The sequence below is a fragment of the Sorex fumeus genome, unplaced genomic scaffold (assembly GCF_029834395.1).
Source record: "Sorex fumeus unplaced genomic scaffold, SorFum_2.1 ptg000038l, whole genome shotgun sequence".
Classification (NCBI taxonomy): Eukaryota; Metazoa; Chordata; class Mammalia; order Eulipotyphla; family Soricidae; genus Sorex; species Sorex fumeus.
Window position 1 is genome coordinate 3,225,953 of NW_026606095.1, and position 27,104 is coordinate 3,253,056.

Below are 27,104 nucleotides of genomic sequence, written 5' to 3' on the forward strand. Positions count from 1 at the left end.
CAGGAATTACCCCTGGCGGTGCTCAGGGGACCATATGGGATGCTGGGAATTGAACCCGGGACGACCGCGTGCAAGGCAAACGCCCTACCCATTGTACTATTGCTCCAGCCCGCCCCCCCGAATATTTTTTGAGGTAAAAAATGCATATCTTTCCCCAGTTCCTATCTTTCCTTTATTCTATTGTCGCAGTGACCAGAGGTTGCACATTTATAAGAGTTGTACTCACATCCCTGTTTGTGATGCTTATCTCCCTTTTTTAGCTGTGGAGCTTTTGACTGTATTGGTTGTACTGTCACCAGGTCACTGTGAAACTCACATGTGTGCTTGCTGGGACTGCACACTGGCTGCAGCACGGACACATCCTTAGTGTCAGTTCTCACAAACACTTTGCTAGGCACAGGTAATCACTTGCTCCACTGACTGTGAGATTGGTGAGGGCTAGGGTGTATCCCGAAGAGGAGGGCCACAGGATCATGCTTGGAATATGTGGGTGGCACTGGGTACTAGAGTCACAGAAAGCAGAAGCCTTTTGCCACTGAGCCATCTCTCAGACACCACACACTCTTGAAAATCAAAATTATACCATAAGCAATATAAGTAAATTTTATTGCCTGTTCCTATCGCTTCTCTGAGTATTCATCAGTTAGTTCCTGGCGGTGCTCAGTGGAACATATGAGGTGCTGGGCATTGAACACAGCTTGTCCTTACTGCAGCATGTAGCTTACCCACCGTACATCTCTCCAGCCCCAAAGGAGGTAAAATGTGGTTAACTGGTTGAGTAAAAGTTGAATAAAATGACAGATCTCCATGTAATCTGTGCAGGTGTTATGTTGAATGAAAAAAATCTAAAATCTGAAGTGAAAATTCCTTAAATTTTATATTGCTTAGAAGGAAGAACTCTGAGAGAAGCCAGAGCAAGGCTGCCCTATATAGACTAGGAAGCACAGAAATTAAATGATTTTCCAGATGATGAAGTGGCACTAGTAGTTCTAGGGTTTAGTTTAAGACTCTTGTTGCTAGACGTGTGGATTCCTAAACTGGTGAGTTTCCCTTGCACTATACCACAATGAAGATTATGGATTGGAAACTGGAAAACACTCTGGTTTTAAAAAATCAAAAAAATTAAAAAATCAAAAAGGGGACGATGTAGAGCAGTATTTCCAAAAATGAGTTCCTTAAATTGTTAGTATGGCAAGATTTTATTTTAAAATAAGACAGCAAAATAATTTCATATACAAATACATTTGTGCAAAATACACCTTTTTCAAAGGAATGGGGCAAATAAACCCCCTCCAAAGTCTTGCTATCAAGAAGCCTGTTTAACTTAATTTAATGTAGCATTGCCAAAACTACCCCCTTGTATTCAATATCTATTAATACTGGATAGCAGAACACATTTTAAAAAAACAGTTTTTGACTCAGCTAATGGAAAGAAACAATATCCCCAAACAGGCAAACATGGAAGGAAAGTAGGGAGTTACGGTACTTTTCTTCTCCAGCTACTTGGGTCATTGTGTCAATTTCTCATTCAACCTTGTCGTTCTAGGTCTATAATGAGGCATGTTCCCTGTCTCCTCTAGGTTGCGCTGAGGTATCTGTTGCCTTCAGACCGGATCTACCAAGCTTGCATTATGAGAACTTAAGTGTGTGTGTGTGTATGTGTGTGTGTGTGTGTGTGTGTGTGTGTGTGTGTGTGTGTTGGGATTCGGTGGTGGGCAGCGAGCAGTGTTGGCGGCCCAGCCCTCAGGACGGGGATGTGTAGTTAATCATCTGATCTCACCTGAGATAGATGCTGATCTCACCAACTCTCAGGTCTCCTTTGCTGCCTTTGCTGTGTTGACTAAAACTATCTGAGTGCTTTCTTTTCATTTGGTGTCTGGTATGCATTTTATTCAGTGTCCCAGAACAAATTTTGATTAGCCATTCAAGTGATGGGTCCTTTCTGTCTTTGGTCTGCTGAGATTTGATTCTATAATACGTGTCTACAATTGAATACCTATTTTCAGATTGGGGAGGTGGGGGTGGGCTGTCAATATTTGACAACAAGGAAGTAAAAGAGAGGGAGTGATAAGTAATCCCAGAAGAGATAATGTTAGAGCAGAGAAACTACTCAGCATGACACTGCAATGGTGAATATTTGTCAACACTAAGAGTGAATGCTAATGTAAATTATAGGCCTGATGTGATAACGCTTCATCAACATCAATTTATTAATTATAATAAATGCACTAATTAGTAGTGGAGAAAACCATATATATAGGTGGTGATGGGTACATGGGATATTCCTATGCTTTCAATTTTGCCATAAATTTAAAGTGAGTATAAAAAATAGTTAAAAATCACTGTTCTTTCTTACGGTACAACTAGATTTTATTTCATTTATTTGCCTTGATTGTTATGTTTTAACCTTGATTTCAGAGTTTGGGCTGGAGCAATAGCACAGCAGTAGGGCGTTTGCTTTGCACGCAGCCAACATGGCCGACACGAGTTCGATTCCTCCGCCCCTCTCGGAGAGCCTGGCGAGCTACCAAGAGTATCTCACCCACATGGCAGAGCCTGGCAAGCTCCCCATGACATATTCAATATGCCAAACAGAGTAACAACAAAGTCTCCAATGGAGACGTTACTGGGCCCGCTCGAGCAACTCAATGAACAACGGGAGAACAGTCAGAGTTTGACAAAAGTTGCTAATACAGTTTTTCAGCTTATTAGTTGCTACTGTAGAGAGAACAGATCTTAATTTCCACCACTTAGAGTGAACTGTAATGTTATTTTATTTTGAGTAGAGAATATCTGGATAGTTTTGAGGAGATGAGCAATTTAGACTGACATTTAAAATAGTCAGATCAAGTTTCTATATGAAGCCTAGAACAACTATAATTCTGGAAAGAGATACTGGTTACTTCCAGCAGTATAATTAGCAATAACACGGTAATGGAAGCTTCAATAAATGTCCAAGCATAGCTGGAAGGTTTGAATATGAGGGATGAAAAATGCAAGACATCAGCTATGGCTTTTTAATCTATTTTGCATTTATCATATGCTAGAATTATTTTAAGTACAGTAAGTCATTGAAAAAATGTACACAGTTTGGAATAAGAAACATCTGAATAGATCTGTTACATCACTCATCTGTTACCTAATTGAGTCTCATTGACCTTTTCTAACATGGTATAAGACCAAGCCCTCAAATATTGTACCATAGAAGTTAACGATGTGGCCCATTCAGATTTGTTCCTACATTACAATAAGAAATTGAGTTAAATCCTTATTATTCTCCTTTTATAAACCTGATTATAGTGAGCTCGTTTTAGTTCCTTGCAATTAAATCAAGTCTCAGTCTAGTTTTCAGACTTCCAATTTAGTAAACTTTCCTAATTGAAATGTTTGATTTGCTCTCTTCAGAAGAATAGAGAGAGATACTAAGAATTTCCTTTCCTCAGAATATAAAGTAGAGGCCAGAATCTGACTTATGGAACCACACAGATTGCTGTAAGTTTCAATTATTTAATTCTAACATTAGATAGCCCTTAGGGGTTTACATTGTACATGACTGGCTTATCAAAGAGATCTTGGGAAAAATTCTATGTTTTTATCTTTTGAACTAAAAGTGGAAAAAAATTTAAAAAATGTAAAGTGAAGTTCTTGGAAATGTCACAATGTTTACAAAAATCTGATTCATGCAAAGACATATAAAGGTTGAGGAAAAACAAATAATCCATTCACCATGTAGGTTCAAGGCATTGAAGAAAATTCTAAAAAAATCATGGTCTTGATCACAATTATAGCTCTGCTGTGAATGGAGACATTTTTTGGGCATCAGTTTTCACAAAGATGCGCAACTACCCCTAATTTGTGCAAAGATCTTCATATATTCTTTAGAGAACACTTGTTTCTCATTCTCATAGACAGTATTAATCTCTTCAGCACTTTTCCAGTTGTTTTTCATACTTCAGCCATTTATCTTGCCATGCTCCAGATACAAAGCAATAGAAAAACCACAGGAAATTCCCATTTCCTGGAAATTTGAGTAGAACAAGGTTAACTTTTCCAAAAATTGAACTACCTCACCAGCCTAGTGTAAGACTGACGCGTGCAGAGCCCCAAAGTAGATAGAATATTAAATTTTAATTATAACTCTAGGACACATATTTTAAATATATTCCAAAAATAGAGTCCACAGCTATTTTATTTCCAATGTCCCTACAGGTTTCCCATGACTCCTTTCTGTAACAGTCATAGATGGCAAGAAATAGTCTGAGGGGTGTGCTTTCAAACTCCTTAATGCACCTTCCAAAGTTTTTCTGTAGTGTTTGGGGAAGATACATACTTGTGTGTGAAGAAGTACACATGCTTACTTGCATTTTAGGTGGGATACAGACAGTTCTGAACCTTAAACTGAGAATTTTGGTCACAGAAAGCAAACTTGGAAATTGAGGATATTAAAGAGAGACCTAGAAAAGCCAAAGGTAAAGGCAAAAGGAAGACTGTTTTCTAGTCCCTGGAGAAAAATAAAAACTTTATTATATGTGGTGCTATCTATGGAGTGATTTTTTTAAAAAAAAGCAATAGTTCTAATTTAGTACAACCAATGAATTTCTAAAACCACTTGACTGACAAAATGGCCCATTTATCTATTTAAGTCAGCTGCCAGGAAAGGATTAATATTGATTTTTAGGCTGTCTTTATTAAATACCTGCTATGTAGTACTACTCTAATTCTCTTTGCCAACTCTTCCCCCAATTGTCATCAGCATTCAAATGAAACCTACTCATTATTAAATCAATCATGCCTTGCAAAACTATTCAAAAATAAAGGAATACCTATCATCTTTACCACCACAGTGAAGGCTGAAATATTTTTATTTTTATTGGTCAAGATGGAAGTTCTAATACATTTAATAAAGATTTCCTTACAAGGGCTGAAATGTTAGTACATTAGATATCATGCAAACCTTGTGTATGACAAATCTGGGTTTGGGTCTATCCTTGGCAACAAATATAGTGCCTGAAGCACAGCCAGGAGTATGCCCTGAACACCACCAGTTTGGCCCCAAAATAAATGGGCAAAATTTCTTTACAAAACTTCTGTAAGAAATTGAAAGTGGAATATGTCTGTGGAAGCACAAATGAGTGAGAGTTACCCTAACATTTAGTAAATGAATGATCATGTATTTACAGCCCACTGAAGCTATGAGGGTAGGCTGATGTCTCTGACTCTCGAGGTTGGTCTTGAAAACATGGACTCTACAAATAGTATTGTGAACTTCAATATAATGACTGTGGTAAACATATGAATCCTTTCTCTTCATGTTATATTACTGTTGTGTGACTTTCAATTTCTCCAAAGACATCGGTCTTGTCATTTGTCATCTCTCCCTCTTTCCTTAGGCAAAGTGACTTTTTTTCTGGTAGAAGAAAGTCTTTAGCCTTGAACACTCTCAGAATTCTGTTTATGGTAAATTGCTGCTTATTTTCCAACAGAATCCATCTATTCCAATATAGTGTATTCCTAGGTCAACTCTGGTTAGATAGGTGGCCTCCTAAAGGTGAATGATGTTTCCTGATCTAACCTGTAACTCTGTCTTCTTCATGTTAAAAAACACTCCACACATGTCCATAAACACACTGAACACAGATGGACCTCTTTTAAGCTTTAAAAGATCAGCAAAATATTAAATAAAATAATAAATACTGTATTTATTGTTTCACAATAAATAATTACTAAATAAATAAATGAACTTTTTAAATAGATGATTACCACCTTTGGTATTTTCTGGTAGAAAAAATATATACTCAATCTATTTAAAAGACTGTGGAGTATCATAGGCTGGAGAGATAGCACAGCAGTAGGGCGTTTGCCTTGCATGCAGCCGACATGGCCGACCTGAGTTCGATTCCTTCGCCCCTCTTGCAAAGCCTGGCAAGCTACCCGTGATGTATTCAATATGCCAAACACAGTAACAACCAGTCTCATGATGGAGACATTACTGGGCCCACTCAAGCAAATCGATGAACAACGGGAGGACCGTGACCATGACTGTGACCGTGGAGTATAATTGACCATTGAGACATATGGTCACTAAGTCAGATTATCTATCACTTATTATCTGTGTCACTGGACAACAGTAATAAAAGCTAAAAGCTAAATTGTACCTAATTGAATATTGAAACTAATAATAGTGATCACAAGGTCTAGGTATGGAATTAACAAGAGAATCAGTATCTGATGCATACAGTCAACACCTAGCACTTGTTTCCACCTGGGACCTTTGCAGTAACTTTGCTTCATCGTTTAGAAAATGTAATCTTAATATGACCATGAGACTGACAGGGCACTTACCTTGTCAATATTTCCAAAGGAGGTTAGGCAATACAGATGAATAAGTATTATGCTAAATTAATAAAAGCCACAAAGTTTATTAATCTAAGAAGTTCCTTTTGACAAACATTTATTGATTACGGACTTTATACCTACTGTACATACCATTATGAACACAAAGGTGAGTAATACTTGGCCCTAGTCCTGTGAGAGCACTTAGTTTCCAAATTTTTGTTAAGTGGTTTGGAAAGAAAGTGAGATATGGTTTATCTGGCATCTTTTTCTTTTCTTTGCAAGCAGAAGCAATGTTTATAATAAGTATTTTCATCTTGTGAGCTCCCATACAGGAATTGCAGTAAATAAATTCAGTGAATAAGTATATTCACTTAAGGATCCCAATGACCATTGAGATGACCATAATAAATAAAATGGCTGTCCCTATGAGTTTAATTATCACATTGTCTGTATCAAAAAATGATTATAAGACATTGGTATGAAAATTTCTTGTTATTACCTGAGTACCAAAACTAAGACATGACTTATTTAGAATTTATTTACAGACTCCAGAGATGTTATAAATGAGCTCTGCTGGATAAAATGAGTAGATGATTTAACTCAATGTGAATGAAGTTTTAAAAAGGTAAAGGTAAAGGCCCTCCCGTTGATCGTCGATTTGCTCGAGCGGGCCCAGTAACGTCTCCATTGGAGACTTTGTTGTTACTGTGTCTGGCATATCGAATACTCTCGGTAGCTTGCCGGGCTCTCTCCGAGAGGGGCGGAGGAATCGAACTCGGGTCAGCCATGTTGACTGCGTGTAAGGCGAATGCTCTACCACTGTGCTATCGTTCCAGAATGAAGTTTTGATCAATATTTTTTTTTTCTTTTTGGGTCACACCTGGCGATGCACAGGAGTTACTCCTGGCAGTGCTCAGGGGACCATATGGGATGCTGGGAATCAAACCCGGGTTGGCTGCGTGCAAGGCAAACGCCCAACCTACTGTGCTATCTCTCCAGCACCTTGATCAATATTTTAAAAATAATATTTAAAATAACAACTAAAACATATTATCTTTTATTCTCGCTTTCTCGTCTTGAGCATCTAGTAATACCCTAAAATGACTTCAGGGTGTGTGTCTGAGAGGCAGGCATGTTTAAGTCTTCCTTTGATAAGTGTAATTATAGATGAGCATAAATAGAAAACAAAGATTGCATAAATATTTCCTTTCCACCATGTAGACAGTTACTCAAAATAAATAGAATATAGAATATAGCAAAAAAAAAGAACCTCAGAAAAATTCTCTGTTCAAAATCAATTCACCATTAATTTTCATGGTCAAAGAAGTCTGTTTCTCTGGGGAAAATCAGGTGCACATATTAAAAGTAATCATACAGAATTAAAAAAAATAATCACTGACCATATATAGAAATGCTTACAGGTACTATACATAAACGTAAGAGAAATTATTATATTAATAGGGAATGCATATTTAATCATACCAGTATGTTTTAGCTCAGTGGTCTTCAATCACTTCAGGTGTGGAAATGTTGAAAACTACTGCTCTACCATCTTACTCATAACTGCCAGTGTGTGGACAGGTCTGCCAGTCAGCAGGTATAAAAACATTGGAAAGTGTTCTTTTAGCTACCAAGGAGAAAAAGCATTCAACATCAGTTTACAGGTATAATTCCAGGGGTAAAGGCAAACGTTGATGTTACAGATTGGAATCTGAAAGAGACCAGTAGGGACTCAGTCTCTGACTCACTGCATTATCTGGGTTTCACTTACCTCTCAAGAAGTTGGTTACCCTGCAATTCTTCTTGGTTGGCAGCCTCCTTACAACTCTATTTTTTTGGTGGTTGGGGGGGGGTGTTTAAACCCAGCAGTGTTTAGGTTTTCTACTGTCTCTGTACTCAGGAATAACTCCTGGCAGATTCAGGAGGCCCTATGGGATGTAAAGGACTGAAACCAGGCCAGCGAAGTGCAAGGCAGGTGCCCTACCCAATGTGTTATCTTTCTTGCTGCACCAACTCTAGAATTTAGTTAAATGCATTGCCTCTTAGATATAAACATTTTTATTGATTTGTTTTCTAACAATTCAGTTTGCCTTTTCTGTATGTTTTGTTGGAGGAAGCAGCGTTTGTGATATACCTGCCAAGGAAACAAGCTTTGGGGTGGGAAAGAACTTGGGGACATTGGTGGAGAAAGGACACACTGGTGGTAGGATTGGTGTTGGAATATTGTATGCCTGAAACAACTGTAGTATGGACAACTTTTTGAATCATAGCATCTTAATAAAAATAAAATAAAAATTATTTTAAATAAAAACATTTTTCTTTGAAAAAGTAGATCTCTAGGGATGGAGGAAAAAAGGAAGGAAGTCATTACAAACATTTACTCCACCAAAACATTGCTAGTATGTCCTTCCTAACGTAAAGGTAAGTTGGTCACTTGACCTCTTATCACAGTTGTTGCTCTTAAACTGTTGCTATTACCGGCAAGTACACTCACCATAGACATAAACAACAAAATTGATTAACTCTAGAGAGTGGCTCTAGAGAGATATTTCAGGGGTTAAGGTACTTACTTCACATGCAGTCAACCCCAGGTTAGTATATTACATAGACCCTGAGCATCCAGATTACTATCTTATCTAGGTAATCCCCAGAACCATGAGGCCCAAGCAGCCCTGCATCCTTGCTTCTCACATTGACCCTCTGACATAACTGTCCAAGAATTTCCTCGATTGGCCACCCAGAACTCTTGAGCACATTTAAGAGACATAGGAACAAAAACAAAACAAGAATTAGGATTTTTTGGCAACACTACCAAAAGCATTGTATAAATTCAATGCAATCCCTATAAGGATACCCATGACATGCTTCAAAGTAATGGAGCAAACACTCCTGAAATTTATATGGAACAATAAGCCCCCATGAATAGCTAAAGCAATTCTTGGGAAAAAGAAAATGGGAGGAATCAACCTCTCTAACTTCAAGCTCTACTACAAAGCAGTAATAATTAAAACAGCATGGTACTGGAACAAAGGCAGAACTGCAGACCAATGGAACAGGGTTGAAAACACTGACATCTCCCCTCAATCATATGATCATCTAATCTTTGATAAAGGTGCAAGAATGTGAAGTGGAGTAAGGAAAGTCTCTTTAACAAATTGTGCTGGCATCACTGGACGACTGCATGCAAAAAAGTGGGCTCAGAACTCTGCCTAACACCGTGTACAAAAGTAAGATCAAAATGGATTAAAGACCTCAACATCAGACCAGAAACCATAAGGTACATTGAAGACAAAGTCGGCAAAACCCTCCATGACATTGAAGCTAATGGTATCTTCAAAGATGTCACGCCACTGGCCGAGCAAGTGAAAACAGAGATAGATAAATGGGACTATCTTAAACTAAGAAGCTTCTGCACCTCAAAAGAAACAGTGACCAAAATACAAAGACAGTCTACAGAATGGGAAAGGATATTCGCCAAATAAACATCTGACAAGGGGTTGATATCAAGGATATACAAAGTACTGGTTAAACTCCACAACAAGAAAACATCCAACCCCATCCAAAAATGGGGCAATGAAATGAACAGAAACTTTCTCAAAGAATAAATCCGAATGGCAAAAAAGCGCATGAGAAAATGCTCTACATCATTAATCATCAGGGAGATGCAGATCAAAACCACAATGGGATACCATCTCACACCTCAGAGACTGGCCCACATTCAAAAGAACAAAAGCAACTGATGCTGGCACAGATGTGGCGAGAAAGGGACACTCCTTCACTGTCGGTGGGAATGCTGACTGGTTCAGCCCTTCTGGAAAACAGTATGGACGATTCTCAAAAAATTAGAAATTGAGCTCCCATTTGACCCAGCAATAGCACTCCTGGGAATACATCCCAGAGAGGCAAAAATGTATAGTCAAAGTGACATCCGCACTTGTTTGTTCATTGCAGCACTCTTTACAATAGCCAGAAACTGGAAGAAACCTGAGTGCCCAAGAACAGATGACTGATTAAAGAAACTTTGGTACATCTACACAATGGAGTACTATGTAGCTGTTAGAAAAGATGAAGTCATAAAATTTACATACAAGTGGTACAACATGGAAAGTATCATGCTAAGCAAAATGAGTCAGAAAGAGAGGGATAGACATAGAAAGATTGCATTCATCTGGGGGATATAAAGTAACAAAATATGAGATTAATACCCAAGAGTAGCTGAGATCAGCACCAGGAGGATTACTCCATAGCTTAGAGGCCAGCTGGGCATTCTAGGGGAAGGGGCAGCTCAGATAGAGAAGGGAGCACCAAATAAAGGGTGTTTGGAGGATCCTCCCAGGAGGGGAGATGCATGTCGAAAGTAGACTATGGACTGAACATGTTTGCCACTCAATGCCTCTTTTGCAGACCACAACACCCAAAAGGAGAGAGAGAACAAAAGAGAATGCCCTGCCACAGAGGCAGGGTGGGTTGGGGGGGTGGGGGTGGGAAGGATATTATCCATGGTGGTGGAAAGTGGGCACTGATGGAGGGATGGGTATTTGATCATTGTATAATCGAAACCCAAGCACAAAAAATTGTAAATCTACAACTGTACTTCATGGTGTTTCACTAAGAAAAAGAAAAAATATATATATAAAAAAAAGAATTAGGATTTTTTAACTCTGTATTTTATCCACTTACCAAAAAAATAAAAACTCACATGACACATTGACTATGTACTACTATTATATAACTATGGTAAATAAAGAGACATAAAAAACATAATCCTTAATCTCAAGGATATTGCAAACTAAAAGAAGAGCTAAGTCTTGTGAACAAATAGTTATGTTATGAAGCTTTTTGTGACGAGTCCAAACAAACACTATCAATCTACTATAAAAGTAAAAATTTTCAAAATCAAACTTTTACTGAAACTGCTATTTTCATCCACTTAATAGTCAAGGATATCAAAGCACATGAGAGTTGGGGATATATTCAAGATCATAAAGCGCTAAATCTGGAAGTTTTTCAGAGTCAGCTCCAGAATTTGGGCTTGTGAATTGTGTTATTTTGTGTTTGCTTAAAAATCTGAGAGTTTCATTGTTGGTATATGTGCACAATGGAATATTACTTAGCTATAAGAAAAGATGTAATGCAATTCACTGCTATTCGGATAGAAATAGAGCTTGTCATCATGAGTGAAACCAATCAGAGCAAGAGAACTGAGAGATTATCAGATAGTGATTTCTCTCATATGTGATATATGAAAAACACAGAAAAGGTATAACAATTGGTCAGTCAGTGGTGTTGCATGTGATGTTGGAACACTGTACTCTAAAACTCTATTGTTAGCCTCTTTGTAAATCATAGCAACTAAATAAAGTTAAGAAAAAGAGATAAAGGGATCTTTTCCTGCTTATGGATAATCACAGAGGTAGTCATGGAAAAGTGAGAGATAAATAAGACATTAAGAGAAAAGATGAATCTTCTTCGCTTTCTATCTATTTCGAGGCATAAATGACATACAATCTTAAGTGGGATAGGTGATCATTTAATATGCAAATGTATTATAAAAAACAAACAGTGTAACTGTACTTAAAACATACTTCACATTGCTATGTGTGTGGTTGGTAGAACACTTAAGATTTACTTTCTTAGCAGTTTTTGACATGCAATATAATATTTAAACTTTATTCACTTTATACTAAATGAAATAAGTCAGAGAGGAAAAATTACTGTATTACTTCATATATTTGTGAAATCTAATAAATTTGAATGCTTAGAGAGAAGTACATGGTTTCTAGGAGCCAGAGCAAGTGTGGACATATATGTGTTATATTAAGCTAATGTATGAACAACAGCTCAGAGGCCAACTATGTATCTTGTACTCTAGAAGGGGTTACTTGTCTAATTTGGCTGGCATGTCAGGTACTTGTTGGAGGTAGCAAGAATATAAATTTCAAAACTGGTGGTGAGGTGCAGTTAGGACAGAGAAGGGACCACTATGACAATGATAGTTGGAAATGACCACAATGGACAAAAACTGAGTGCTGAAAAGTGGTAAAGAGATATGCATGATAATCTTTCAGTGTCTGTATTACAAAGCACAGTGCCTAAAAGGATAAAAGAAAGCAAGAAGAGAGAGAAAAAGAGGAGAAAGGAGAGGGAATGAGAAAGAGAGATGGAGAGAGAGGAGAAAAAGGAGAGAGAGGGAGAGAGAGAGGAGAAAAAGGAGAAAGAGAGAGAGAGAGAAGAGAGAGAGAGAGAGAGAGAGAGAGAGAGAGAGAGAGAGAGAGAGAGAGAGAGGAAAAGTGTCTGAGTGTCTGCCAAAGATGAAGAAGCCGATTGCCGATTAGGGAGGGTACCAGAGGTACCAGGGGTGATTAGTGATCGCCCCAAAAGCCTCCATCTTACCGCCGGAGAGCCCAGCAAGCTACTGAGGATATCCAGCCCTCAAGCAGAGCCTGGCAAGCCACCCGTGATGTACCAAATATGCCAACAACAGTAGCTAAAATGGGTTTCATTTCCCTAACCCTGAAGGAGTCTATGTAGAGCTGAGTTGGGAAGAACAAGAGGGCTTGCACTAAGCAGATGGCGTGCAAGTGAGCAGGTAGGAAGGCGCCCTGCAAGCAGCTGGCCACCTAGGCAGCCCACCAGAGCACGCCAGCCACAAGCAGTGTGAAGAAGCCGTACCGCTACCAGCTGACACTGTGGCACTACTTGAGATCTGCCAGCTGCTGTTCCAGGGGAGGGTGCGCGAGATCTTGCACGACTTGAAGACCGACCTGTGCTCCAAGAGCTTGGCCATCATGGTGCTGAAGGAGGCCTGTGAGGCTTACCTGGTGGGGATCTTGGAGGACACCATCCTCTGTGCGCCAAACGAGTCACCATTATGCCCAAGGACATTCACCTGGCCAGCCGCATCCGTGGAGAAAGGGCAGAAAGTTTACGATGCTAAAATCTCAGGGCTGGGACAAATGGAGACGCTACTGGAGCCCACTAGAGTAAATCAACGATTAACAGGATGACAGTGACAGTGACAGTGACCAGAGGAAAACTGGGGACAGTGGCGAAGGGAATCGTACACTTGTGAAGGAACAAGTGTTGGAACTCTGTATGACTAAAACTCAATCATAACAACTCTGTAACTGTTTATTTCAAGATGATAAAATTGAAAAAAGAGTTAATTTATATGTTAATTCAAGTTAATTGAAGTGAATTATATTATAATAGGATTGGAATAACAAGTGAGATATTATTTCTTTATTATAGCACTGTAGCAGTGTCCTCCCGTTGTTCATTGATTTGCTCCAGCGGGCCCAATAACGTCTCTGTTGTGAGACTTGTTGTTACTGTGTCTGGCATATCGAATACATCATGGGTAGCTTGCTAGGCTTTGCCGTGTGGGCGAGATACTCTCAGTAGCTTGCCGGGCTCTTCCAGAAGGGCGGAGGAATCACAATTAGATAGGCCAAGTTGGCCAAGTGCAAGGCAAACAGGCTACCACTGTTCTCTCATTGTTTTCCTAAAGATATTCTTTTTTCTTTTGGGGTTGGGATGGTGACCAAAGGGCCACACCCTTTGGTGCTTAGGGACTGTTATTAACTCTGTGTTCGGTAGTGATTCCTGACAGAGTGCAGGAGCAGGAAATAAGGTGACTGTTGAAGTAAGTGCAAGGCAAGCCCATTATTATTTCTCTAATACAAAGACATTCTTTTTAATTAAGAACTCATGTGGAGGGCCTGAGTGATAGTACAGTGGGTAGAGCATTTGCCTTTTACGAGGTTGACCAAGGTTCAATCCCTGGCATCCCATATGGTCCCCCAAGCATTGCCAGGGGTAATTCCTGAGTGCAAAGCCAGGATTAACCCTTGAGCATCTCTGGGTGTGACAAAAAGAAGAAAAAAAAAGAAAGAAAAGAAAAGAAATAATAAAGAATAATTCATGTGGAAAGAGACATCAATAAAATGGTTAAAATAAGTGAATAAAATATTGCTTTAATGTTGATGGAATCCTATGCTGGAAAAAAGCCCATCAAGCACAATTGATTTGCAATTTTAGTCCTTAAAGTGATTTGCTTAGCAGATGCAGCCACTTTTTATATTTACTTTTTATTATCCTGACAATTTCTGTAGTTATGAATAATCTAAAGTAAGTGATCAAGTTTCATTCCAAATATAGTAAGTAAGAGAGTAAGTAAATTAATTAATTGAGGATAAATGTAGAGACAATTAGGAAAAATGTTAGGCATAACTGAAATATTTAAATATTAGGTTTTAAATGGTCACTTCAGTATCCACTAAAATAGCATTAATTCTTTCTGAAACATCATGAATGCAGTGATTGAAACTATAAACTAGTATTTTTTATCTACCATAGATCTTAGTGGAGCGATAGCACAGCGGGTAGGGCGTTCGCCTTGCATGCGGCCAACATGGCCGACCCGAGTTCGATTCCTCCGCCCCTCCCGGAGAGCCCGGCAAGCTACCGAGAGTATTCGATATGCCAAACACAGTAACAACAAAGTCTCCAATGGAGACGTTACTGGGCCCACTCGAGCAAATCGACGATCAACGGGAGGGCCTTTACCTTTACCTATAGATCTTAAATACTTACATCTTAGTATTAGTCCAATGTTCAGGAGATTCTTACAGTGGATATTAGCATAGGATGTCAACCTCGTATCTGAAACATAGTATCTACAACATATTCATGATTGGTAATGACTTTATACCTACTTTTCTCCCCACATGTATAATTTTCTTATATTATTATAAAGCTCTAATTTAATTAATTATAGAACACTATCATGAATCACGAATCACGACCATCCTGTTATTCGTCGATTGCCTCGAGCAGGCCCCAGTAATGTCTCCTTCATCCTATCCCTGAGATTTTTAAGAAAGTGCTATATTCAAGGCTCTTTAGGAGAATGACACCCATCATTGTTACTGGTATTTGGCATATTGGGTACGCCTCGGGGAGTTTGCCAGACTCTGCCGTGTGGACAGGTTACATTCGGTAGCCTGCCAGTTTGTCCAAAGTAGGAATGAGATAATAAGATGTCATAATAAGATGCTCTGGGAGCTGGTTTTTATAATCTCTGAGTCTTGGCCTTTGATGGGATTACACGGTGCCAGGGGGCCAGTTGGTGGGTGTGACCCCCGCCTACTGGAATTCGGATTATCTGGGTGGAGGATGCTTGGCCCCGATCTGAGTAGGCTTGGAGATCTCAGCCCCAGGACCCGCTTGCCTGTTTTCCTCTGCCGGTACCTTCAGAGTGATGTCAGCATGGTGGTGGCTGGTCCTGGAGGTCTTCGGCTGCTGGAGCCTGGTCGGGGCAGGGAGGAAAGCTCAACCTGCTCCCCTCCAACAGGCCCCGGCGAGGACAGCCAGGCGCAGGGGCAGGAGACTGCACTGTTCTCTTCCGGGAGCTGGTTTTTATAGTCTCTGAGTCTTGGCTGTTAATGGGATTACACGGTGCCAGGGGGCCAGTTGGTGGGTGTGACCCCCGCTGTTGAGCACTATATCATTGAATAAACATTAGTATCACCAACACCAGAGCTCTTTGGCATGAAAACCAGATACCACTCTTAAGTTGATTTTCTTCTTTTTTTTTTCTTTTTGGGTCACACCTGGTGATGCACAGTGCACAGGGGTTACTCCTAGCTCATTCATTCAGATATTACTCCCGGTGCTGTTACTCCTAGCATTATTGGATGATAGGAATTGAATTGCATCAGCCAACATGCAAGGCAAATGCCCTACCTACTGTGCTATCACTCCAGTTCCAATTTTCTTCTTTTATATAGCAGAAAAAATAATTTTCTCATGGTAATTTGGAAAGGGAGAGTGGAAAGATAGAGAAGAGTAAATACCATACCATTACTTAGAAATTACTTCAAGGTAGGCTATTGATACATGGAGTATGGTAAGGAACCTCTGTCCACAAATATTCCCCTCCTGGCTACTAAAATTTCCACTATTAGAAATTTTCCTAAGGAGTCCTTTGGGGATCTTCTTGTATCTTTACTGTCTGAAATGCCATATTAGTAAGAAAATCAAATATATAATTACATTCCAAAAAAAGAAATTTTAATCTAAACTTTATTGTCTAGCATTTGTTGCCACTTATCAGAGAGTAAGAGACTTTAACAAAACTCGTGGGGGAAGGGAGAAATTCTAATGACCCTAATACTACCCCACACACCCCTCACCTACCACACACACATTTAAAAAAGGTAGTTTGAGGATAGCACAACCAATATACCCCTCTGTGTATGTGTATGTCTGTGTTTGTTTGGTGAAGTGAACAGAACATAAAATGATTAGTCCTTTCAATGAAGCATATCACATTAGTTCAGGTCTGCCAATAAGCAAATGTCAAGACAGGATTAGATGGACAGGGTATTTATTAAGGGAGCAAATAAGAGAAAAAGAACAGGAATTAGAAGACATAGAGTGAGCCTTCAATAAAACCATGATATAAGCCTGACACCTCTAGAAAGATAAAAGGAAAGAAGGAAAAAAGGGAGGAAGGGGAGGCTCACAAGACTCTTGGATCATAAAGACATTCAAGAATGAATCATTCAAGCCAGTGGGAAGCCCTGAGCCACGGTCTCTATGTCAGTAGTTTTGCATTTTACTGGAATAAGCCTCTTTAATTATCCAAGGTGCTCAGGAAGTAGTTAAATTAACCTACAGGAAGTATGGTATTATTGTAAACATGATGGTTAATCTGGGTGGTACATTCACATCACTGCCCGAAGAAGTAGCAATTTTAATAAATAATTCAGCAAGGTATATATAATAATATATACAGTAAGTAGTAACTGAATTTTACCTACAGGTTCTTGGAAATTTGACTTTAAGCAAAACAACATAAAGCAAAATAACTATCATACATTAATTATATTAAATTTCTTTGGTGTAATTATGCTAACAAAAATATCATCAACTTCTAAATGGAAGCCCCAAACCTCTCTTCTAGTAGCAAATGATTGTTCATATACATTCAACTATTCATTATTTCAACCCACTGATTTTCATTAAGAGCATCATGACTGCAGCCCTAAACCAGCAGCTTGGGGTATAAGGTTGCACCCCAAAGTGACAGGACATACTAACAAGTAGCAAGACATACTAACATATTTGGCCATACTCGCCTGGACTGGGATAATTTTGACACACCAGAAAAACTGACATCTTTGGGATCTGGGAGGAAACTGAAGTAGACAAAGGAACTGCACACAGACATGGGGAAGAAATCATAATTTTACATAAACAATGGCGCTAATAGGAATCTAAATTTTTCACATCAGCAATAAGATGAAACTACATTCAATAAAATGTAATATTTATGGACCTCTTACTTATCCCCTCAAAATCATTATGTGACATATAAGTAGATATTCATTTATTTTTCATTACATGTTTCTATTCTGTAAGAAATTTACTTAGTTTCTATGTTAGTTACGATTATACATTTTTACAGTATGTAAATCATTCCTATATATAATGTTGTCCTTTTGGGGGGTTTAGCTTTCAGGAATATTACAAAACCCAAGAAAAACTATTTTCAATACATTCATTCTTTAAAACATTGCTCAGAAAGAAATACCAACAATAACACTGACCTTCCTTCTGGTAGTACTCAGCCTGTGTAGCAGACTTTTTTAGATATCACATCACTATTTCCAACTTGAAATGTGATGGGATAATTGGAAATTTACTCTCCATCTCAAATCAAATCTAATGTGCTGCCAGTTCTCTAGTGACTGTGCCTGCATTTTACCAAGCCCTTTTCTTTGCCAGTTGTTTTTTGGCCAAATCTGGTTTATTCCTTTTTCTGTGGCTCAAAGTTCACTCCTGGCAGGTTTAAGGAACCATATAAGTTACCAGATTAAGCTACATGCAAGGCTGGTGCTTTATCCATTGTATACTATAACTCGGACCCCTGTGCCTGCATTTTAAAGAAATGCTCAGGTTTTGCACATCCCTATTAAGAACCACTGCTTTATGAAGGAGTTTCCAAATCTGAATATGCATAAATCCAGAGGACTAAGAGGCTTGTGAAGAAACATTATTTCAGTAGGCTTTTGAGTAATATATTAATGAACACCTGTAGTAAGTGTCCTAGATGATTCTGTATATTCAGGTAGATGCCAGAGTGTATTTCCAGAAACACTAATACGGATCATGCTTGACTATCAATAATCTATAATGAGCCAAATGTTATCTAACTCAATAGATAATGTTCTAGAATAAATGAGGAAAAATCTAGAGTGAGGGCTTAACTAGAGGAATGTCGAAGTGGGTGGGGAAAAAAAGAAGTATGGGAGAATGCCCATGATCTATGTTTCTATATTCATCAGCTCACCCAACCTACTAGCTTCATCAGGGATTGATCTATCTCTTTGTGGAGCTCTAAATTGATACATTAAAAAAATAGTCATTATTGTTTTATACTTTAGTATTTTATCTCCTCTGGACTAGAATCACAAAATTTACCCTATTACAATAAATGCATATACTACTGATATTTAATATCATACATTATCATAGATATATTTTATATATAACTACTTATACTCCAATAGAGTAGAAAGGAGTCAGGATTGGTGTGCAAAATCAGCTTCTCAACTATATTAGTGTAAATGTAGTCTCACCCAGCAATAGCACAGCGGTAGGGCATGTGCTTTGCATGTGGCGAACCAGGTTGGCCCAGGTTCGATTCCTCCACTCCTTTCGGAGAGCCCGAGGAGCTACCAAAAGCATCTCGCCCACATGGCAAAGCCTGGCAAGGTACCCATGACGTATTCGATATGCCAAACACAATAACAACAAATCTCACAATAGAGATGTTACCGAGCCCGCTTGAGCAAATCCATGAACAACGGGAGGACAGTGCTACAGTGCAACAGTGCGACAAATTATAAATCAAATATGAATGCCTGATGATAAGCTGAGACTATAAAGCAAATGATAAATAATTTTTAACAGAGGGCAGAGATTTTTTTCTATGTTCTAGTACTTATGTTATTTTCAATCACCTTTCTGAATACACATATAGGAAATGATGTCATCTACACACCACATGACAAAAGTGTTGTATATGTCTGTATCCCTTGGCTTGCATCTCTCTGTAATAACCTTGCTGAAATTATTGTGACATTTTGACATTGCATGGCGACACTGTGACTGGGTGCCTCTGGCAGCCTAGATGGACAAACCCATGAAGGTGTACAGAGCACTGGGAAGCAGTGCAACTGTTCATTATTACTGTGGAGAAAAAGTCTGCTCTGGAAACAGGAACTCTTATCTAAAGCATAAGACACTCTCGATTCTGTTTCCGACTCCCTGCTCTATTACTGACTTAAGAGAAAAATCTGTGACAGATCATTTCAACTCACTGGTGACTCAATTCATTTGTCTGTAAAATGACTAACACACTTCATTCAAAAGTAGAGGGGACAGTATAGGAGTTCAGGCACATTCTCTGCATGTGGCTGATTCTGCCTTGATCCCGACACATGGTCCCTGGTACTTTGCATCCTTTGTCTCTTACATTGAACTTCCAGTCTGATTGGTTTAGAATTACTAGGAAGGGCCCTGGGCTCTCTGGACACCTCTTAGAAACCGCGGCTCCAACTCCAAATAAGTTGTGAATCCATTTACAAACTATTCCTGGTAAATAGAAAAGACATACCTCAATGCCCTAAATAAAATGGCAATCACACTTAATTGACTCCAATGACATTGTGTTTTGAGAACTATTTTTTTCCATTGATTTGTTTTTATATACGCCTGTCCTGAATGTTTTTCTTGATAGACTAGTCATAAAATATTTCTTTGATCTTTTCTTACTATTAAATTTTTCCCCTTGTATCTAAACAAGAGCAAGTTGTATTGCACTTTATATGGTAGTATGCATCCTACTCAGATCAAAACTCCATTTTATGAGGCATTCTCCAATAATATATAACCTTCATTGATGCTAATCAATTATGGGTTTGTTCTCATGAGAAAGGTATATCTCAAAGATCATGTCACAAATTCAAATGTATAGCTGACTTCCTAAATTGTGGCTTTTTTCAAGGACCTGTTTTATAATGTCAACCTTTTTATGTAAAAATACCATTTATTTTAGTATGGAACCCAAATACATCCTGGGTTTAAAGTTCATAACTTTTCAGGTTTTCTGCAGGTTTTCAAGCCTACAGTCCCACAAGAAGCAAAAGGTCTCCAGAGAAAGTTCACTTAATGCTCAAATATCTTTCTATTCTGCAGCAAGTGGCAGAGCTTAATCCTGAACCTTTCTTTCCCCAGCATTTCCAAGGCAGGGTAATGAGGCATGGGAGTTCTAACAGCAGGAATCCTGTAATCAAGCTTCATGGGGACAGGGAAACATGCACTCTTCCCACACCAGCCAGCAAGCTTTATTTTGAAAATCTGGCCTGTGTTCTTAGTCCTATGAAGAGCATGCTAATAAGTTCAATTAAAATAGAGAATGCTGGACTCAAATACTAGGGAAAGTCATGAAAATGAAAGAATGGGATAACCCTTGCAACTGTGTCTCAGGCTAGCTATTTTCTGTCCAAAGGCAAGTTCCTATATTTTAGAAAAGGAAGTAGGTAAAATGAAGGCAAAAGTATGCTTATTCCAAATGCAAGCTTGTTCTCTTAGCATCGTCTATTAGCTGAGTACTGTGCACAGTGGAAAATTTGATGAGGGCAATGACTGGATTCATCTAGTAATTTTAAATGACCTGTGTGCATGATTCTAATGTTCAAAATTCACTACTCTCAACCACAACAGCAAATACGAAGAACAGGAGAAAATAATGCAATGGAATTCTTCTAGGCAAACATTGCAGACTCTAGTCCTCACTGAGGAAGGAATAGCACTTTAGGAAGAAAGCTTAATTCTTGACTTCTTATTACTAAACAAACTAGGGCATATCAAAAAATTTACATTTGGCAGGCTGCAGGGAGATTAATTATTTACAAAATATTCAAGAGAATGAACTCAGTGCTACTGATAAAGACTAATCATTCCAGAGTAAAAACATTGTTTTTATTTTGTTTTGTGATTTTTTTAATATTGAATTTTCTTCTTAATTATAAAATAATTTTAAATATAGAGAATATGGAATATCATTGTCATCCTGTTTGTCATTGATTGCCTCGAGCAGGCCCCAGTAACATCTCCTTCGTCCTAGCCCTGAGATTTTAAAAAGCTCCACATTTGAGGCTCTTTCAGGGTCAGGAGAATGAGACCCATCATTGTTACTGGTTTTTGGCATATTGAATACACCACGGGGAGTTTGCCAGACTCTGCCATGTGGGCAGGATAATTTTGGTAGCCTGCCAGGTTCTCCAGAGTAAGACCTAGAAAATAAGATGTCATTGGGATGAGCCTCACGCATGAAGGAACCGGCAGAGGAACCCAGGTGTGCAGGACCCGGGGCGTAGATCTCCAAACCTGTTCGGATTGAGACTGGGGCCTCCTCCACTCAGATGGAATATAATGAACACAATTAATTTATCACTCAGAGTTACTAGACAAATATTAATAACTTGTTAGCTCTGTTGCTCTAGTATTGTTTATTTAATTTCTTTTTGGGGGAGAAACACACAGTTGTGCTCAGGAATGACTCCTGGGCTCTGCACACAGGATCACTCCTAGCAGAGATTGGGGGATCATGTGAGGTGCCAAGCATTAAACCTAGGTCAACCATGTGCAAGGTAAACATTCTACAAGTTGTTTTATAGCTCCCGCCCCCAGTTTATTTACTTTTTAAAAAAGAAATATTATACTTCAGTTTTGACTGAAGCACCCTTCCTGATTTCATTCCTCTCCTTCCTTCACCTTGATGAGTACCCTTCCACCCAAGAAAATGCTTGTATAGTTGTTCAATAAATCACAGAAACATATCCTAAAGATCCCCAGGCAGCAGAATAGAGTAGATGACTTTTTCATGAATTATAATATTATTTAGTGGTTCAATAATGGAGGGCTGGAGTGATAGCACAGCGGTAGGGCATTTGCCTTGCACGCAGCCAACATGGTCGACCCGAGTTCGATTCCTCCGCCCCTCTTGGAGAGCCCAGCAAGCTACCGAGAGTATCTCGCCCGCACGGCAGAGCCTGACAAGCTCCCCGTGATGTATTCGATATGCCAAACATAGTAACAACAAAGTCTCCAATGGAGACGTTACTGGGCCCGCTCGAGCAAATCAATAGTGGATAAACCTAGGAACCACACAATTAAATGGAATAAAAGCTTTTATAAAGGATAGGTAAATGCATGTAAAATTTTAAAAAGCATAGCAACATTATAAATGACTAAGTAAGTAAAGTGAAGTAAAGGCCCTCCCATTGATCATCGATTTGCTTGAGCGGGCCCAGTAACGTCTCCATTGGAGACTTTGTTGTTACAGTGTCTGGCATATCGAATACTCTCGGTAGCTTGCCGGGCTCTCCGAGAGGGGCGGAGGAATCGAACTCGGATCGGCCATGTTGGTTGTGTGCAAGGCAAACGCCCTACCCGCTGTGCTATATAGATAGTAATAGCATAGTGTTTTTTCCTTGTGTAATATTTAGTGTTCTATGCTAATGCGTAATGCTGTAGACAAAATGTATTTAGCCTCCACATTCATATCTCCACATTCATATCTCCCACCAATATGATGGAATATGGATGCTGGTGGCTTTGGGAGATTATTAAAGAAGGTTTGAGGGTAGAACACTAACAAATGAAATTTAGTGGTCCAGGAAAATTGTAGCTTCTTTCATAGAAGTTTTTACAGGAATGAGACTGTGGGTGACAGAAACAGAAAAAGGCCCTCATGGAACATGCAATGTATTCTTTCTTTCCAGGCTCAAGCACTGTGAGAAATTAATTTGTGTTGTTTATTATTTCCCTCTCATATAAGTCGTTAAGATTAGATAAAAATTGATAAGGCATGAAAGCTAAAAATTAGTTACTGGATGACACATCACTGATTTAAACAAGTCACAGAAAAAAAAAGGAGTATTCAATAGCTATTACTCATTACTGTTAGTTCATTTAATAGCAGAAAAAATTGAGGTCTAAGCAAGCTGTCATAGACCCCAAATTAGTGTTAACAAAGGGGCAGAAACAGAATGGGTAACAGGAAATGACCTTTGTCTGACCCACTGCTGCTTTTATTACTGTGTGTGTGTGTGTGTGTCTGTGGACACATGTGCGCATGAAAACACACACACACACACACACACTAATTGGAGATAGTTGTTATTTTTACTAGAAAAGAGGGTTATTGATGGGAGCGATAGTACTAGGTAGGGCACTTGTATCCCAGAATCACATATATTATACTCAGACCCGCCAGGAGTGATCCCTGAGTGCAGAGCCAGGAGTAAGGTCTGAGCACAATTGAGTATGGCCCCAAACCAAGTCGTGTTGCATGCTGAAAGTAGACTGTACACCAAACATGATTGCCACTCAATGCCTCTTTTGCAAACCACAGCACCCAAAAGGAGAGAGAGAACAAAAGGGAATGCCTTGCCACAGAGGCAGGGGGGGGGATGGGGGGATAGGGGGTGGGAGCGATACTGGGACCCGTGGTGGTGGGAAATGGGCACTGGTGAAGGGATGGGTACCTGATCATTGTATAACTGAAACCCAAGCACAAAAATTTGTAAGTCTATGACTGAACCTCATGGTGTTTCACTAATAAAAATTAAAAAAATAAAATAAAAAAGTTAAATTAGGAACCAGAGTAACAGTACAGTTAGTAACAGCACTTGTCTTCTATGCAGCCGAACTGGGTTTAATCCCCAGGACCCCATACAGTCTCCAAGCCTGCTAGGGGTAATCCCTGAGTGCAGAGCCGGGAGTAAGCCCAGAACATAGTCTGCTATGGCTCCAAAACAAAGTGAAAGCAGTATGTTAGGGCTAACAGTACTGGAGGAACTGATGACAGCTCAGTGGGTGGTAGGGTCATGGCTGGGAGTTGACTCACAAGGGAGTTAGTTGAAAAACTTTAGGTTAATAAAAATATTCAATATTTGGCTCCATTTGTCAAAATACAGAACTGACTTTATACTACGCAAGTAATGCTTATTGTAAGCTGTTGTAATAAAACATCAAACCCGACACCCAACAAACAGAAAGCTCAGGAACGAACAGGGTGCAGAGTCACTTTCCTCTGTATCACTGCTGACAATTTGCTTCCACGAAGAAGTTAGGGGAGAATTTCCGGGAAGAGTCCCAGGCCTGTGCCGCAAAGTCAGATAAAATGTGGCTATTTCTGCTGCTGTTTCTGTTTGGAAAAACTAAGAAAACTATACCTGCTCTAAGTAAAACTTTTCCTTGAGCAGCTAGAAAGGGGAGGTCATTTCGAGAAGCCATTATCGGGGTGCTCCCACACGGAGCAAGTGTCCTCAGTTATTGCCCAGCATGAGGCAGGATCCACAAATTCCCCAAGTCCAGGAGCCCTAGGTACTCACTCCTACATCAGTTGACGCTGGAAAGCATAGACTTCTTGGGGAAAGAAGGAAGAAAGGCTCTCTAATCTCAGCCTGAATATCTCACCATACAGCCCTTGAATCTGACAGATCCTCCCGTGATTATCGGGACGGAGGCAGAAAGGCAAGGTAGGAAGCAATTTAATCAAGGCAGTTAGAGTGATGGCCATAGAGGAAAGCCATCTGCTGGGTAGCCAGGGACTTTTGGTCTTCCTTCTCTAACTGTATTTCTTTGTAATGCTCTGTTGAGGCGTTTCTGCTAGTCTTTGAGTCAGCTGTAGAACCCAGCAGGACGAGATATTAACAAGCTTAAAAGATATTACCTGCCTGGCCCTAGGAGGCTTGCGAGACTATGGGGCCTTCACATCTCTCCTGTGCTTTCCTGGAAGAATTAGTTAAAATTGCCAAGGTGGAAAGTATTTGATTTAGATTAATCTCACTTTGCAAAGCAGGAGAGGCTCATTACTCTGATTGGCTGCCCTTCTTACTCCTGAAGGGGGGTAAGGCTTCTGGTTCAGCGCTCTTGATGGGTAAGTGAAATAGGTCATTATCATCCTTTCAGGAAATATAAAGAGTGGAGAACAGACTGGAAAGCCAGGTCAATGAAAGGGTGGCGAACCTACAACATTTCAGTCATCAGCAGGACCAGACATGTGAAAAAGAGCTGTGTAAATGCCAAGTCCTCCTGTCCATTAATTCTTTCAGGACTCCTGGTCATGACAGGCCAAGGATTTTAGCCTAGTTAAAACGAACTGGCAAAACCTCAAAACATAATAAAACAAAACATCCATTAAAGATTTCAAGAGGTTTTATTTGTTGCAAAGAGGAAAACAACTGCAACCGCAAAAACTTCCTTTAATTGATTCTAAATGACAGTTTGCTGTTCCATGGTTTACGAACTGTTTTTACAGAGAAGCAGAAGGGAAGCCCTTTTTAGAGAAAGCAAGTCACTGGAGATAAAGCCCAGGATGTTGCTTCTCAAAGTGGAGCAGCAACCACATCTGCACTCCTACAAAGGCAGATTCTGACTTAGCAGGTTGGCGTTCAGCGTTTCTAACCAGTTCCCAGGTGAGATTGTCAACTTAGGGAACAGGGGAAAGTACTAAACAGCTAAAACATATCCCGATGAAAATCTATTTGCAAACTAAAGTGTCTGCGTCATGACAATTATTTCAATGACTTCGTGTAACAATTTTAATGCAGATAGTCACGATCAATTTGCATTCAGGTTTTTGTTAACACATGTCATTTCTTTCCTTCTCACCTATTGGATCCTCTATCGAGAGTGTCACAGCATTGCAGCATAGCACAAAGAACTTAAAATCAGCTTGGCCAGACATTGGCTCCTTTTTTTGGAAAGATGTACAGTGTTTCCTTGGCAGAAAGATCAATTCATAATAATATTGCCTTGTTATATTCTGGTACTCTTATGCAACTATAACTTCTTTTCTTCTCGAATAAGAAAAGCTTTTTTTCCCAGCCCTCCCAGTCTTTAAAATTTTTACTGCTAGTGATCTCTGTTTTTAAGAAAGCGCTATAAAAAGAGCATGTCCATCTTATTTCTATTTCTTCTACGTAGCCTGGACGTGGATAAATCAGATTTTATAAAGACATTAACATGATTGATTTTGGAGGAAATTATATAAAGTTACATATGTTCTTTTTATTTGCTTAGTAAATGGGCTGTTCAAACAGATAAGTCTGAAAAAATTTTAAATTGTACAAAATCTTTAATAGGTGTTATTTCCATGCATAATTACATATTGTAAAACCAAGGAAAGAAGGTGGGTGTTTCTGAAATCTTGAGCAATAACTGGACCCATTTTAGTGGTTTATACACACATAATTAGCAGTTTAATTTCCTCTGTGGCTAAGTTAGCCTTAAGATTGCATTTAATAACAAGCCCAATTTTACAGCTAGAAACAAGGTCCCAGCACCAGTTTCAGCTCAGCACTGCCCTCTGCTGTCGCCAAGTAATTCACGCCAACGGGATTGGTGTTTGAAGAGCTCCAGAATTAATTGCAAATTGCAGTCGAGCTGCCCCAAAATTAATAAGGAAAGAAATGGATAAATATATTCATTGAAAACAATTTAATGAGACTTTTATTTTTAGCTTAATACCAACAAAAATCATGGAAAATTGTGTTATTATCTGCCTTTCCTCTAGTCTCCCAGATAATCATTATCATATTAGCTTTGAAGCAGGTTCCCTTTCCACACTACTTAAAGCTATTATGTTGCTTTCCCTCCAAAAGATAGCCCCAAACAACTATTCA